General features: G+C 40.3%; 1 long non-coding RNA gene across 1 annotated transcript in view; it reads left to right on the plus strand.

Annotated features, from left to right (window-relative positions):
• Positions 1 to 686: 686 nt before the first annotated feature.
• Positions 687 to 18,015, plus strand: part of LOC125105436 (uncharacterized) — a 56,483-nt gene continuing 39,154 nt past the window's right edge. The window contains exons 1-2 of the long non-coding RNA XR_007128901.1: positions 687 to 772; positions 9,536 to 9,591. This is a non-coding gene — a long non-coding RNA (uncharacterized LOC125105436). The remainder of the gene's footprint in view (positions 773 to 9,535; positions 9,592 to 18,015) is intronic.

The following is an 18,015-nucleotide window of genomic DNA, read 5'->3' on the forward strand; positions in this document are numbered from 1 at the left end:
GAAATGATGCTGTGTGTCTCTACCTGTTTGGGTAACAATGCCCTTTTCATTAATGTGGCGGATGGGGGCGGGTAGGCCATCTGAAGCTGGAGCCAGATATTCCATTAGGGGCTTTCCAGTTGATGCAAACTTAAATTAAATGTTCAATGCCAAGTCGCCGCTTGTGAAATTGCAGCCCTCCTGCCATATGGTGTGCTGCCTAACAATGGATTATATTTGATGTTCCTAAGACAAATTATCTATTGGAAATCAATGCTATGTCCAATAGCTTTGCTGATAACCAGTTAAATGAGCCCAGATAAGGTCATTTAAATGCCTTGGTTCTTATTCTCCTTGCCTGTAATGTTAGATCAGGTAATCTCTATGTATCTTGTCCAAGTTTCAACACAGAATTGGAATTTTAAAAGTTGCTGAAGAGTTAGAGAGGCTCGAAGAACAAAGTGAATTCACAGGCAAATATCTTTCCCTCCCCCTGCATTCTTTTGTGAGTGGAATCTCCTGGGCCCTTCATTAATTACACTTAAGGTAACTATTTCTTTTCTTATCCTTAGCCTGAAGAGCTTCTCAAAGCTCAGCAGCATAGTGCAACCCAGCCCCACAGTGAAGTGTGTGATGGAATGCCAAGGAGGAGCAGAAGCTCTCCAAGGAATGCACAGTATAATCACAGGGTCAGATGCTGCTAAAGTAGGGTAGGTGGCCCGAGGAGGAGCTTGCTGGGGGCTGGGGGGTGGGGGGATCACACTACAGCAGAAGCCTGGATCCTGAGAAGTAGGTACATTTGCACTAGTCTTTTTGTCATACTATTCCTTTAACGTAAACTCTAGAATAGCCCATTCTCAATTTTTAGGTTCCTCTAGGCCCTTTTATTCTGAGACCTCCGTCTCAGTTTTTTGCCTAAACATGGCCACTTTGTGAACAGACATTTTAGACAAAACCCAGACTCCTGAGGTGAGGGGATGCTGTCCAGCTGGTGCTGGTATCCGAGGGGTCACCTGCCTTGTAACCTCAGATACCTGTCCCCTGGGACTGTCCCTTGTCCCCTGGGGCTGTAACAGAAGGAGTGCATAATTGCATGTGTGTGTGCATGTGTGTGTGTGGGGGGGGGGGGTGGGTAGCGAGCACAGCTAGAGCGAGTTTAAGCAAGAGAACACTAATCCCAAAAGTCCAGAAAACACTGGATACTGTGAAATCTAATGATACTTAGCGTTGGGCCTAAAGCATTTCAAAGGACATTTTTTCTAAATTGAAAAGCTGATGTAACTTTGTTTCAGTTACTGCCGGAGGCTCTGACTGTGCACTCATTTTAGTGAACAGGGGTGGGGTGAGCACGGGATGGTTCCAGTGCAGAGCAAGGATGGGAAGAGCTCAGGAATGCCAGGGTTGGTACAGCAGCCTCAGGAAATGGAGGCAGGGTCCTGGGACCACAGACTGGTCACATGTTCTCAGGCATTCCTGGGACCCCCCATTTCCCAGGTTTGGGGGAGCCCTGGGATTACCTACTGAGAGTCTTTTCAGTGTATAAACAGCCCTTAAGAATGAATGTTGGGGCTGCCTGGGTGGCTCAGTTGATTAAGTGGCTGACTTCAGCTCAGGTCATGATCTTGAATTCCTGGGATCGAGTCCCGTGTCGGGTTCCCTGCTTCACAGGGAAGGCTGCTTCTCCCTGTTTGTATCCTTGCTCTCTCTCGCTCTCTCTCTCTCTCTGTCAAATAAATAAAAATCTTTAAAAAAAAAGAATTTAAAAAAAAAAAAGACTGAATGTTGGTACAGACATTTGCCCATGTCAGTTGTCTTGGAATTTAAAAAAGCACAGAAGTCTCATGATTTTACATGAATCCTAAATGTCAGCCTCCCTTCTGCTCTTTTTTCCCCCAAACCCACAGTAGGAAGGTTGCTTTATATTACCTACCAGTATGCACATGCATGCATATATACAAAACTGAACCAAAGTTTCATGAGATACTGTCTCTCCTTATATGTGATGTACTCACATTTTCCTCCCTCCCTACCTGGTTAGATTCCATTTTGTTTTGAGAAGCTAGCCTATAATTTCTTGTAGGTTTGGAATGGAAGGGGGATTTTTTCATGGGTGCTCCCGGTCTGTCCACTTGGCAGGTGTTTCTGGGCATCGCGTGCTCCTTTCTTGCCACTGTCAGCCTATCTCTGAAGCCCTTTGCAGGCTCTGCTGCTGGGCTTGCTGGAAACACTCTGAATTACAGTATGGTTCAAGGCAGAACTGCTGTCACTATGCTGGTCCCATCAGAGAGATGATGTAGACAAACCCTTGTTCCCTTATCTCTGTTGAGGTCCAGCCCACAAAATAGAAACCGTACCAGTCACTTTAATAAAGAGAATGTAATATAAGGAGTTGGTTAAATTTGTACAGAGGACTAAAAAGTCAAAAAGGGAAACTGGGCCATGCAGATACAGTGACCATAGGAAGCAGCTGCCTGCCCTGCTCCTTCCCAAGGACTGGGGGGATAAAGCAAGGGAATTGGGCTTTTGGGAAGCTTGGGGTTCAGAGCTCTGAAGAGGGCACTGCCTCCAGCCCCAAGGCCTTCAGAGCTTGGAGGAAGTCCCCTACAGACTCAGAAGACAGTTCTCCAAGGTAGCAGCACCAGCCAGCGGGTACTCATATCTTTGGTAAGGGCGGAGTGTTTCCACCACGTGCTGGTTCAGGGGAAAGAAGGGGAACCCAAATGCTACTATTTAAGCCAACCATTGCTGATGGTGAGTCATTGCCCAGGTGACACAGAGGAGACAGCAAAGAGAAAGAAGGAAGCTCTTCTTCCCTTCTCCAGCCTTGCATCCTCCCTGAATTCCTCTAGGACCCCTGTTGTCAGAGGCTAACAAGGAACTAGCTGGAAAAGCAGAAATAAGGTCTCAGCTCCAGTGCCATGGAAGAAAGTAGGGTATGAAGTTAATAGATGATGGCCTGTTCACCAGCATACCCCTTTCTGCCTCATTCCTTAATTTCCTGCAGCACCACCATACAGACCATGTAAGGGTACTAGACCTATAGATGCTCCTCTGGTCCCTTGAACACTTCCAAAGATGGGCCTCCTATTATTTTGAACACTGTAAAGTATCAGAGTGTGAACATGTCCATGGTGGTAGACCACCAAAGCAGGACTGCCAAGGAGTTACCCAAGGACCAGTCTTGAGGCACAAGGGATCATCCATCTTACCCTATGAGAACTGAACTGTTAAGAACAGTTACTGTTAACTTTGGATTTGACAGTTCCTATAACTCGAGGAAAAATAATTCAGCAAAAAGTAAAATTAAATTCTTCTCCAGGCCCCCAGTTACCACAACTGGCCCTTGAATGGAGGCCCAACCTTCATTCAACTTTGTCCTCATAGAATGTCTCCTGTTAAAAAATTCCATAATGTGACACTCAGCCCCCACATTAGAGAAAACCATTGACTGTCATCAGAAAGCCTGGACCTACATTCTCTCTTCTTCTGTCCTCAACTCCCACCAGTATCATCTATAGATCACACAGCTCCCCGTGCCTCCCAGAGTGCGGTTCTGAATGTCCAAGTGAAGTCTGGAATAACACATAGGAACTGGGCTTGAGGCAAAGGGGGCACTGCAGAAGAGAAAGCAAAGTGAGCTTTGACGCTCCAACCCAACAACCAGCTTTTCAAAATCTTTCAATCATGAATCATGAAGTCGAGATATGTCTCCTCATTTTCCTGGCCTGTAAGCAGGTAGCTGTTTTACCAAACACACACACACACACACACACACACACACACACACACACACACACACACCCCACATACATGAGCACAATAAGTTTCAGAGACAATGGAGTCTAGTTCAGTGGTTCTCAACCAAGGGCAATTTTGTCCTCCAGGGGATATTGGCAATGTCCAGAGATGTTTTTGATCATCACCATTGACTTTCAGGGGCTACTGCATCTACAGGAGAGGCCGGGGACACTGCCAGACAGCCAACAATGCACACATAGGCCCAAAAAACAGAGAATGACCTAGCCCAAAATGTCATTAGTGCTGAGGTTCAGAAACCTTGGTCTAAACACATAATATAACTGGTTCTGCCAAGAATCTTTCCCTACAATGACACTAATATTTTATGTCATTTTATAGAGGGAGGTGGGACTTACAGCATAGCAACACCAATCCTCTTTAAAGAAATGTTCCCCATCATTCTGGCTGCCTCTTATCGCTTTCATAGGGTAAGATGGATGATCCCTTGTGCCTCAAGACTGGTCCTTGGGTAACTCCTTGGCAGTCCTGCTTTGGTGGTCTACCACCATGGACATGTTCACACTCTGATACTTTACAGTGTTCAAAATAATAGGAGGCCCATCTTTGGAAGTGTTCAAGGGACCAGAGGACCATCTATCAGGGACGAAAAGTAAGGAGAGTCTGTCCTGGCCTAGGATTTCCCTCCACACTCCAGGAGTTTCTGACTGCATTCATGAGACATCTGTGAAACAAAATGTGCACAAGACATTGAGTTGGAAAAAAACAGTGATCAGAGACCACAACACCATTTGACTCTTACCAAGGAAATCAAGTCTCTCTCTTCCTCGGTCCTACTCCCACAACACGGGATGATTCCCCCAGTGTCGGAGGACTTCAGCTCCTGGCTCTAAAGCAGCAGCACTGTGCACCAGAGAGCACGGTTAAGGCTTGGCAGGACTCACAGAAGGGTCTTCTGCTAAGCCTGCCTGCCTGCTGGCAGTCCCAACATTCCTGAATGTGCCCTCTCGTCCTTGCCAGTATTTCCTGGGCATTAAATCAAGAACATTTTAAGAAGGTCTTGAGAAATAGCTTTGAAACCAGTTCTGAAGAAATCCAAAGCTCGTGTCTCTTTGAGTGTGACATTCACATGAATGAACAGTATCTTGAAGGTATCTGCCTGCCTCTAGAGCAGGGAGGGGCTAATACTGTGAAACTCTGTTAGCTAGCTAGAAATCAGGAGAATCTGGGGAGGAGAGGAGCCATGGCTACATTGTAGCCCCAGGCTGCTGTCTCTTATTTTATTTCTCCAGAAAATAGTTGAGGTTGGGGTGTGTTTTGTATAGTTCCTGTAGTATTTAGTAAAGAGGGAGAAAAATGCCATACTGTAATATGTTCCTTACATGAAGGAATAAATTCTACTTTCTCTGCTTATGGGGTGGAAAGCCTGTTATATACCCTATGGGGTGACTTACCTTTGGCTTAAAACATCTAAAAGGCAATAAATTCATGTTTCATCAGGTGACTCATAGGAAAGGCACTTTCCCCTTCGCACACTACTTCTTGGGTGTGGATCATCACCACCTGAGGGACTTTGAAATACCCAGATGGTAAGTCTGGGTGTGGCCCAGGAATCTGCATTTCAGACAAGTTCCCAGGTGATGTCAATATCGCTAGTCTGGGATCACTCTTTAAGAACCATTATCCTGAATGGCATGATCAGAGATATTGTAAACCAAAGATTATTCAAATGGCTCCCTCCTTAGGAAACATCCGTGGACTCCAGCTACTTACTGAATAAAGTTCATCATCTTAGCACACCTTTCAAGATCCCTTAAAACCAACCCATTTCCCACCACTCCTTTCAAGCTCTGTTCACACTGGCTTATAGAGACACTTCCTTCCCCCAGGCTGTTGGAACCTTGCAGTGTTGTGATTCCTGACACACAATGTTTTCTTCCACCATCCTTGCCTGCATACTACAAATGTTTTAAGAAACAGGCCGAGCATCTCCTTTCCCCCTATCAAGGAGAAACCTTGGTTTGTCACACCCATCCCTCTGCCCCCTCCCCCCGCCCCCCGTAGCAGTTTGCTCCTAACAATAGCAAAGCTCTTCTCCTTTAAACACACACACACACACACACACAAACACCCTGCCTGAGACTTACTTTATGCAGGACAATGTGTCAGGCAGTACAGAGTCAACAAAGCAATGTAGAGAAAAGAGAGAAAGGAGCATGCCCTCCAGCTGGCAGAGTTCTAGTTAAACAATTCGGGTGTGCAAGACACATCACATTTCTGTACTTTTCCTAGTTTTTAAAGTTTAATTAAAGTCTAACATCAAGCTTTTACTGAAATGGAGAAGACATATAAATGCAGGCACTTCAGAGCCTTTTCTTTCTCTCTGGCTCTCCCTAGAATCTGGGAGGTTTCTAGAGAGTCTGGACAGCAGGAGCTGGACTTCTAATAGCGAGTTCCCAAATGCACTGACATCCTCCTTATCCAAGCCTCAGTGGTGGATCTCTGCTTCCATGACAGGCTTGAAATATGGGAATCATCACTGAAGCTGGAAAGTTTCTGCCCAGGGTCCTGCTTCCTTGAAGTCTATTTACCACTTTGTATAACTGCCACCGTGTAGTTCATGAGTCACTGTTGCTCTTGGAGCCCCTAGACACCTCCTTTGTTGAAACCCTTCAGAAATAAGTACAGAGAGCATCTACTTTCCTGGGTAATTTCTATATTGCTTTTTTTCTTCTTCATAAGCTCCCCAAGAAATAAAGAAGATCACCAATAGGCAGCTTCAGACTTAGCTTCTACCAGATTTGCAACCCAAGTGGAGACTGTCCCAAGGAGCATGCTCATTGGCTGACTTGAATCTTATGTTAACCTCTGAACCAATCATTGTGATTTAAGGGATTTGGTGTCCTGACTGGCCAAGCCTGGTAGATACCCCAGCCCTGGAGCCAGAAGTGGGGTCAGCTGCTCACAAGTTTCCTGGTGGACAGTGGGGGAAGGTGTGGTTCCCCAAAAGGAAGGGATGGGTTGTGTCAACAGAAGAAGGAAAGCTGGTCAGACAGAAATATACATGTCTACTACAGTGTGCCAGAACTCAAAGACTGATCAATTTATAAAATCTTGACTAGCAAAAGGGTCATAAAGAGTCAGTCTTCTCTAGGTGCAGCAGATAAAACTGTAATGCACAGAAAATTTGAGAAATTTGCCCAAACTCACACAGTCAGTTAGAAGAAGAATGGTCCCACCTTTGTGTTTTTTGTGCTTCCTGTCTAAGTCCTCCACCTTGGGGGGCTTGCCTGAGCCTGTCTTTCCTGCCCCAAAGTTCAGGACAGGTTTGTTTTACCTCTCTACAGTCCTGCTCTCTTCATCAGGATTGAAGCATTAGAGAGTTAATTTGGAAATTATTTACATGTCCATGCTTGGAAAATCTTCTCCAAAAAAGTAGCAACTAAAAGTACTTAATACAGTGATGGGCATTTCAAATGCTGTTGGCAAAGATGGTTACTTCAAAGCAGAACGTACTCTCAGTCACTACCATCCCACTACCATCCCACTACCATCCCACTACCATCCCACTACCACTGGTCATGGAGTCAACCTCTGCATAGCATCTGTTCTTGTCAAGGAAAACATTGGCATTTTGAACAAGTGGAAAAACATTCATGAAACATTATTATGTAATGTAGTATTTAATAAAATACTATTATATGATCTTATTTATACACAAGTATATGAAGATATGAGAGTATAAACACAGAAACGGAGATGTTTGGAAATATATTTTAAAATGATAATACTGTTGGGGCACCCGGGTGGCTCAGCCAGTTAAGCGGCTGCCTTCAGCTCAGGTCATGATCCCAGGGTCCTAGGATTGGACCCCATGTCAGGCTCTGCTCTCAGTGGGGAGCCTACTTCTCCCTCTGCCTCTGCCATGCTCTCTCTCTCTTGGATAAATAAAATCTTTAAAAATACATAGATAAAATATAAAAATACTGTTTACATTTGAGTGTTGAGATTATGGCTTTTTTTCTTTATACTTTTGGGGTTTTATTTTAGGAAATTTTATCATGAGCCCATATTGCTAACACAACATATGCATGCATTTCCTGAATTTTAAGACATCATTGATTATAAGAGCACCATAAAGTTAACAGCTTCTTAGTTTAAAAAAAATCACTATTATTTTATTACTATATATTATTTTTTTATCCTAACCAAATGTATAATTTGTTCTTGGAGGAAATAATAAAAACGGAGGTATTTTTGTCAATAAAAGGGCAAAGTAATAATATGAGATCATACCTTGGTTACAAGTTAATGATCATTCTCTACACAATGTGGACGTGTCAACATTTTAAAATTTTAGCTTTAAGATGGACATGTGCCATTAAAAATAAACACAAATCACTTGCCAGAGTTATAAATCCACAGACACTGAAATAAATAACCAAAAATGAATATGTTTAAACACTGAAGTCTCTCAACAATGTTCATAGACCCAAACGCCAAGTACAAATAATGTGACAAAAAATGACATCAGCAGCTAATTTCCACTTCACTTCTTCATAACATGGCTGTGTGGTAGTGCACATGGGAATTGCAAAGACTAATGACAAATCACTTATAGTAGCCAAGATCATCAACAAAGAATCTTAACGATATGTACAGAGACCAGAAAATTTCCAAGTCTGATTTTGGGTGCCAGAATTTGGTGCCCTAGAAGCAGACATGAGGCAAGAATTCAGTGTAAGTAGTTATCTGGGAGTTGCAGGGAGCACTAGTCAGCGCTTGGGGAAGTGAAAGAGGGAAGAGGGAAAGGGAAAGAGGGAAAGTGCCCATCACTTGGGCAGCAGGAGCTTAATGCCATGAGAAAACACTGGGGCTTGGAGAACACATACCTTGGAATTACATTCACTCCGGAGAGTTATGGGTTGAACGCCAGTCCTAGGAATTGTGAATTTTCTGACATTTCTCGCTTGCTACTTAAGCTTCTGGATAGAGCAGTCTTCTGTGGTTTGGAGAAAATAAGCCCTCAGGCACAAAGCTGAAGATGTTGATGAGCTATGTCATGAACAACTGGCCAGTCTGAGGCATTGTGGCTACAGCACAGATCGCGCTTGCCATAGGAAGTCCACCTTAGCTCAGGAGTACAGCAAATTGTTTTTTCACCATTTTAAGTATTTCTTACAGCATTCACCTCTTGGCTTTCCATCTCTTTACTCCACTGACCATATCGTCAGTAGTTTTCTGTGTTATAGTCAGCATCACAAATTATCTGGTAGCCACTTCCTGCCAATAAAGATTCAAAATCTCTTTGCAGCAGCTCTGGGCACATTTGGATTTGCTGGTTCACAAACTGGCCGCCGTTCACAAAGGGCAGGGAGAGATAGAAGAAAGGCTGGTCGCTCCAGATTGGTAGGCGGCACGTGGAACAAGTCAAGAAACTTATATATGACACTTGTCTTGAGTGACCACAAGATGAGTAAATGTCCCTACCCACTGCCAGGACCTTAAAAGTTTATGCAGAGGCTTTAATCAATTATGTGTGCTCTGTCATGGGTACCTTGCAGGTAGTCTCCACATCCCACTGTTCTCTCAAGGCCATGTCCTTGAAACAGCTCCCACCGCAGAAACGGTGGGCGGAATGTAGATTTCAAGGACAGAGGAGGGGTCTCCCATTGCCTGGATCCAGCCTGTGGGTCAACCAGCAGTCACGTCCTCTCGATGACCTCCAACAGGATTGCATCATCTATTCTGACATTTTAAAAATGAGTTTCTGCACGATTAATTTCTGATTGTTTTACAGAAGCCTCACTGTCTCGAAGTTCATTCCCCTTTCTTCTCTGAAATGGCCACGTTAAGGTGAGTCAGACCTGTGTTATTAGGCAGCTGGAACTCTGAACCATAGTCCGAGTGGTCCCATATTTTCATCAAGGCACAGTGTTTGAACGTGTATGTATAGATGCAGTGGCCACAGCAGACTTGTCCCAATGGTCTGCAATTGACAAGACTCCCATTAATAACCCTCTGAAGTAAGAAGTAACTATCTTCCTGGGACCGAGAATCCAGCCTGCCCCTGCTACGAAGTTCATTGGCCATTTGTGGCAGGGAGTACAAAACCAAATTTACTTTTCTTTTTGAAAAACATTATTTGAGTCATTATCACTACCTTCTAGGCCCAGACCCATATTCTTTTGTCAAAATAGTTCACTATTACTATACACACACACACCTGGATTTCAGAAATATGTAGCTCAGAATGAAAAGGGGTCAAAATCTATGCAGAGAGAGAAATGTTTTTCTTTCCTTCTTTTTCTTCTTTTTTTAAGTTTTTGCACAACAGTAGTCTTTGGGGAGAGAAGTCTCTTCATCTGGGACTTACTTGGATAAGGCTGAGTGAAACAAGAGACCGGGTGTGATGTGGATATGGCCAGATACCAAGACCACAGGAGTGGGATGAGGAAGGCGACGCTCTGTGTGATAGCAGATAGAATATGAACGCCAGAGCAGTGCAGAGGGAGGGACTGGGGAAGAAATCTGCGAAGGAAAGACGGGAGCCAAACAGATGGAGAGAGGCTGGGACTTGGTGTGGCCAGTGAAATGCCACTATGGAGGAATGATGCTTACTTGCTCCTGAAAAGCTGCTTTTGTTGCTGAAAAGCAAAGCCCTACTTTGGTGTTCTGAACTATGCTGTCCTTCCCCAGAAAAGTCTGTCATGCTCATGCATACTTTGATGTGTTTGAATTCCTTTTAGAGATTTAAAAAAATGAACTGGGATGGAAATCAAGTGGTTGTGGAAGCGGGACAGAGAAAGTATACAAGGTCCAAGGCCATGGGAGGTTGTTGTGGGGCTGAGATTATAAATTCTACCAGCAGAGCCCACAGTAGTCATGCAGTGAGGACTCTGTACCTCCTTAACCCAGGGAACCAAAGATAGTTTAAGCCAGGTGTACCTATTATTAAAGGTCCAAGTGACCTTCAACTGAAATCTGGCCTCCATGTTTCAGTGTGTGTGTGTGTGTGTGTGCGCGCGCACACGCACGCACGCGTGCGTGCTGTTTACCATATGTCTTAGAACATCAAGGCGAACCTCTTTTCTTTAAGAAAACCTGCATAAAAACACATATTATATATGGATGGCATTTAAAAATAAATATGTATGTTATATACTCCTTGGTAGTAAGGGTTATATTTTTGTCACTTTTCTCGAATTATCATGCACCTACCTTTGGCTTTTATTATTTGATGTGAGGCCAATAGCATTGAGGAAACACTGGAAGGGACGAGGAAGAAGAGAGAAGATGGTGGTCTGTTTTAATTCTTTAAACTATATGACTTCTTTATTACAAAATTAGTTGATTCCTAAAAAGAATGAAGATCTTATAACCTTGTCAACATGAAGAGTGTAGAGAGAAACCTAGATGCCAAATATAAGTCCAGTTATGGTGAAGATATTGTCTTGCTTATGGGTAATATTTATCTTTCATCTTAATTGTAAAAATGTGAGTAATGAAATGATACATTTCATAATTTAATATTATGAAACCCCCTTGTTTATGAGGAATGTCATTATTTTTGAACTATTAATAATTCATTGAGTTTTAAAAATTAAGTGGATTATTTATGATAAAAACAGTCTCACATTAATGGAAACAAGGTGAACTCGTATATATTTTGTTGTATGCCTTTCATTAATTAATCGGTTGCTTGGTTTTTTACAAAAGCACACTGTCCATATAGAGGTATAGAAAAGTTTCTAGCATGCCACTTTGTTAACAGTAATTAGTTTAGGGTGGCGAACTTCTGTATCCGTTCCTCAGTTGATGAACATTTGGGCTCTCTCCATAGTCTGGCTACTGTTGATAATGTACTAGGCGGCAAACTTTGGGATGACAATTATTGTTCCTATTTTCCTAATTTTGTTCCAATTTACAGAAGGAGAAAATTGACTGTTTGGGTTTTATCTTTGTTAGGTATGTTTTATTCAAATGTGGCATACAGGAAAATGCCCTGGTATAAGATTTAGAAGATTCGTGGTCTTGTCAATGCTGAGCAATGTAGCAGGTCACCCACCTAAACTTTCTGTGCTCTAGTTTAATCTTTTTCAAAATGCGGAATGACATTCTCAGCTTCCCATGGAAGAAAGAACTGTGCCTAGTTGTGCCTAGTTGTTTCTGTTTTTTTTTTTTTTTTTTTTTTTTTTTCACCTCTTATAGCCCTATTGCTTAGCATAGGAACAGGCTTGTGTTTAATAAGTGCTTGGTGTTCAATACATAATGATCATATGATAATCATCAAATAATGGATAGTTAATATTACTATATAATTAATACAAATAATAAAATGATATAAAATACATGCTTTGTGTCTAATAAATATTTATTAGATGGTTGAATCAAGGAATGAGGCATGAATGGTGTTTTGAATTATTCAACAAAATGTCAAACTAAGGAATAATTATTATATAGCTAGTATTGAACTTCGCCAGTAACCAGATTGTCAGGAGAATCCCTAAGTGGTCATGCCTTAATGGCAAGCAAGGCTGAATCAGCTCTTCTCTGTTAGGACTGCAAGTCTAGATCTAGAAAACTCTAAAGATTTCTCAAATTTCAAGGACTGGGGGCAGAGCGATTGACTGCTTTTATTATTTATCATTTAAATATTAGTGTACAAATAATAGTATTCATTATTTAAAATTTTTATGAGTATAGGCATAAGGAAAAAAGGTAAAAATCATCCATAGTTCCACCACCCAATGATAAATGCTGTAAAGATTTCTGTGTATCTCTGTAGATGTGTGTGCATACATGTGCACATGCAAAAAGGAGGAAGTAGATAAAGAGAATGAGATAGAAGAAGAAAGGAAATACATTTTGTATATTCTTATATAATATTTTTACTATGAAGACAGAATCGCATCAGCTATACCCCCGTTCACGATAATTTTTAAACATCTAATATACCCTAAGCATCTTTCCATCTAAACACTTTCATTTCCATCACATCGTCCTCAGTGATCCCCCTATATGGATATATCTCAGTATTACATTGTATTTAACTGATTCCTTTTAATAGGTGGTTAGTTTATTTCCCATTTCTTGCTGATATAAACAATCTAAGTTGAAAACCCTTGCACATCCATCTGGGCCTCTGATTAACCATCAGACTCTCAAATCCCTTCTTTGCACATATTTCTGTCCTTAGGCAGAGGCTCCTGCCCAGCACTACTGGCAAGCAGGGAATTGAACAGACTTCATGGCAGATGGTCTTCGATGTGTCCATACGTGGGGGTCAAATGATATTTGACTAAACTGAATGGACAATTAAATACAGAATTAGATTGGCTTTTTCCTCTCATCTATTTGATTTACTATCAATCAATATGGATTAAACAAGCAATTCTCATTTTTTATACAGACTTGGCTTTCCTTGTATCTTCCCTCTTTCCTTTCTGTGCATAAGATAGGAAATATATTTGTAAAATAAATATACTGAATATAAATTATAAATATATTGAATTATAAATCTGTTAAATATATGACATATTCAATTAAAAGTACAACTGATTAATTTGTAAATATATAATCTCAATTTTAAAAGCTCTTGAAATTTCTTTACCATTTATGGGGCATACATAACCTCTAATGACTTTCTCAAGGTCACATCGCTAATAGTGGCAAAGCAAAAAATAAAACTCCAGATTCTAAGTTTGTTGTTTTTAAAAGCAACACTACTTGTATTGCTATGAAGACAGGAGATAATGACCAAATTGTACTTAGCTTCAGAACCAAGCTCAGTTTTTATTTTGTTTCACAAAAGTACATGAGTAGCCTTACAATAAGATGTTGCTTAATTGCAGATAGCCTTTGATGTCTGCGGTGTGTGTGTGAATTCCCTTTGTAGGGGAAAAAGAATTTGTCCACATAAAAGCCTTTGTAGCCGAAAAGTGAGACTTACCACTTAAGTCTGGTTCACATCCATCTTTACTCTGGGATGATTCCTGAGGCAACAATTAACTATGTGAACCCAGAAACAACCTTGCTGCCAAGAGGGATTAAATAATTTATGAGTTGCTTCTTGTATTCTAAAACAGGTGACAAAGAAATAACGTTGTGATTTTTAAATTGAAACTAGTGGTTGAACGGGATCCCCTAGTGGGAAATGGGAGTGATTGGTGGCTTATACTCTATGCCTTTCAAGAAAACTGTGTAGTCCTGGGATGAGATAACCTCATTCATTTACTTCTCTGATTAAAAGCACAGTACAACTTCTCTTGTCTTTTTTTATCTTTACTTCTCAAGTGCTAATTAATAGAATTCAGCAGTGTCTGAAGCATAAGGGATATTCAACAAATATTTTTTTGATTGAAGAATGAATGAATATGTGAATTCACTGAGCACCAAGTATGTTCCAGACATTGTTCTATGTGCTGAGAATATAGGACTGAAAACAACAACAACCAAAAAACCCTCCACTTATCAAAAAAAAAAAAAAAAAAAAAAAAACAATAAATAAAAAGTAAAATGTATGGCAAAATGTATGGTATGTGAAATATTGATAAGGGCTTTAAAGAAAAGTAAAACTAGGAAGGTGAAAAAGTATATATGGAGGATATGGATGACATGGAAATTTTAAATAGAGTTGTCAGAAAGGGCCTATCCCTAATATTTGCAGGACTTGGAGCAAGAGTACCAATGATATCCACATGCTATATAGCTAAATATTCTAAAATTATAAATCAAAATAACAAATTTAATTAAGATATATTCCATCCTCTTACTCTGAAACACATCTTTGTAATGACAAATTTGAAAATTATATATAAAGTTATGGTTTTTATATGACAGATAATATCAAACATTACTGGATTTAATTATCAATATGGGTTTTTGTGTGTTTTATTGACTGGCTAACCATGTTTAAGTGAATGATAAAATCAAGATATATGTAATTCATAACATTTGATATGTTTATTCCAACAAATTTGTTATATTTTTCTTCATGTTGGCAAAATCTCTTTGTAAATAATCAAATTTTGACTTTTTAAAAAAGATTTATTTATTTGAGAGAGAGAGAAATCAAAGGAAAAAGAGAGTGCTCGTTCAAGCAGGAGAAGTGAGTGGTAGAGGCAGAGGGAAAGAGAGAATCTGAAGTAGACTCCCCACTGAGACTAAGAGCAGAGCTAAAAGTAGGGCTCCATCCCAGCGTCCATGAGATCATAACCTGAGCCAAAGTCACGAGTCAGAGTCTAAAGTGACTGAGAATATCCAGGTGTCCCAACACAATTTTGTTTTAAGCATCTATAGGATCAAAAATTAAATGTAATTGTATTCCAATTAAACAAACATTTTAAAAAAGATTTTATTCATTTATTTATTTGACAGACAGAGATCACAAGTAAGCAGAGAGGCAGGCAGAGAGAGGGGGGAAGCAGGATCCCCGCAGAGCAGAGAGCCAGATGTGGGGCTTGATCCCAGGACCCTGGGACCATGACCTGAGCCGAAGTAGAGGCTTTAATCCACTGAGCCACCCAGGCGCCCCCAAATAAACAAATTTAAATATTATTTCATCAAAAAAGTAAAATAAATGTAAAACTTTTAAAAATAAAATTATGCAAGTGCTTTTAAAAAGATATTTTACTCAAAAATATTAAAAATATATACTACTTTGATAAGCAAAATACAATCAGAAATCATGAACATTGATTTTACAACTGAAATTTATTTAAAGTTGAATTTTAAAAAGTATTATTGAATACAGAAGAAAATCTTTTAAAATGTTTTTTAGAAAGTAAAATTTCCTAATTCTAACATTCAATATCTGTCTAGTTTATGATGAAAATGAGTTTATCATGTTTCATATGTTTCACCTAAACCCATATACATAACAGATTTAAGAACAAGGCAAGATGGAGAGGAGAAGGGAGTTGAGGGAAATTGGAAGGGGAGGTGAACCATGAGAGACTATGGACTCTGAAAAACGATCTGAGAATTTTGAAGGGGTGGGGGGTGGGAGGTTGGGGGCACCAGGTGGTGGGTATTGTAGAGGGCACGGATTGCATGGAGCACTGGGTGTGGTGCAAAAATAATGAATACTGTTATGCTGAAAAAATAAAAAATTAATTAAAAAAAAAGAACAAGGCAAATTCTTTAATATTATAAATTGCTCATCAACTACTAAGGGCAAGCATTGTAAATATTATGCTAATTCATGAGTATCCCAGAGCCCTGTATCAGAACATAAAGAGAAACAGGGAAATGGATTTTCAACAGTATCAGGAAATGATATTTCATTAAACAAGACAATATTCCTTCCATGTTCTCTGAGAAGAAGGATTTAACAAGTTGATTAAATTATCTTTATCTTTCCCCAATATATTAATCATAACAAATACATAACAAATTGCTCAAAAACTTAGCTACTCCAAACAGCATTTATTATCTCACAATTTGGGTGGCTCAGGAATCTGGGTGTGGTTTAGCTGGATGCCTGCGGCTCAGGTCTTGCACAAGGCTGGATGATGAAGGTGTTTGTCAGGCTGCATCTCAAGGCTCACCGAGGGGGAAGAATTCCATTCCAAGCATACTTACGCGGCTGCTGTTGGCAGATCTCAGGTCCAATCTGTCCAATGGCCGGGCACATGAATTCTTGGCTCTCTCCATAGGGCTGATCACATGTCAGCTGCTTCCTTCAGAGAGATGGAGTCTTGATTTCTTTTTATAATATAATTTCCAAAGTGACATCCCATCACTTCTGTCCTACCTTATGTGTTAGAAGTTGGTCTCCAAGATCAAGCCACATTCAAGAGAAAGAAATTCCATAGGAACGTCAATACCGGAGGACTAGGACTTTTCAGGGTCTATTTGGATGCTGTTGGTCATACCCAATTTCTTCCATGGGTCCAAACCTTCACAGGTGCTGAAGCTTGTACAATTTGGAGACCCTTTTAAACTAAAAGAACACAAAATCACAAACACAAATTAGGAACAAAAGTAATTATTTAGAATAAGAAAATGAATTACAACAACCTATAAATTTAATAAGATGGGCAACTGCAGTAATGACAAAATCTAGAAAAATTAAGTATTTTTACTAATTCACTGCTTGACACTGTGTAATACTTTTTCCTTACATTTTTGACAGTAAAATATGTGATCATTTCTTTTTATGATGGCAATTTTAGTATATATCTTTTTATAGATAGAATATAAAAATAATGTAGTCTTTCGTCTGGCATGGCTGATCAAGATTTATTTTTCATTTTTTGATATTTAGAAAAGTTTTTCTCAACTTTATACAACATTTTATTGGCAAAGTCATCAAATTTGGGACATCAAATTTTAGAAAATATGTATGAAGTTTCTTTCTTGCATGAGCTGTAAGAATTGGAAGATTTTTGAAAAATATTTTATTTATTTGACACAGAGAGAGAGAGAAAGAGAGAGCCCATGCGGGCAGAGAGGAAGGCAGAGGGAGAGGGAGAAGCAGGCTCCCCGCTGAGCAGAGAGCTGGATGAGGGAGTGGAACCCAAGACCCTTGGATCATGACCCGAGTCGAAGGCCGACTCCTAACTAGACTGAGCCACCCAGGTTCCCCAAGATTTTTCTTTATATAGACTTGTTTCTAGCACTGAACATTTAAAACCCTGTTTCTGTCCTATGACCTACATATTTCTTGTGCTAGGTGTCATGAGATACCCTCACTTCATAGTACAACCTCTGGAACCTGGGCTCCTGTGTGGCACAGCTCTGGGTAAGTCAGCACAATTGAACTGGGAGTATTTCTAGAAGCCATTTCTACAATGGTACAACTATCAATAAATACATAACTATGTCAGCAAATTATATAAATATGAGTTACTAAATATCCTTTCAGTTGGAACCCCAATCTGCATCCACTTGATACAAGGGATAATATAATGGAGATGTCAGAGTAGAAAGAGACAGTGGTCTAGTTTTAGTTAAAACAGAGCACTTTTAGTGTCATGTTACAAAAACACGACTGAAGACCTGGACTTTCTGAAACCTTTCCCATCATTTTGAAAAAATCTTGAAGTTTAAGCTTCATTAGTTTCCTCATAAATCCACCTCTGTTCTTGACAAAAAGAAGCCAAGGGGGAAAAGAAATCTATATGGTAGTATACAGAGCAGATCTTTTAATTTTCAGAATTCAATAGAATTGAAGTTAGTCTTGATTTAAAAATGTAGTCACTGTGTGGATCCATCTTTCCTGAGGGAAAGAATAAGGACATGGACCGGCCTGTCCTTCCAGCCTCCTCCAGATTC

The sequence above is a fragment of the Lutra lutra genome, chromosome 1, assembly GCF_902655055.1.
Source record: "Lutra lutra chromosome 1, mLutLut1.2, whole genome shotgun sequence".
Taxonomy (NCBI): Eukaryota; Metazoa; Chordata; class Mammalia; order Carnivora; family Mustelidae; genus Lutra; species Lutra lutra.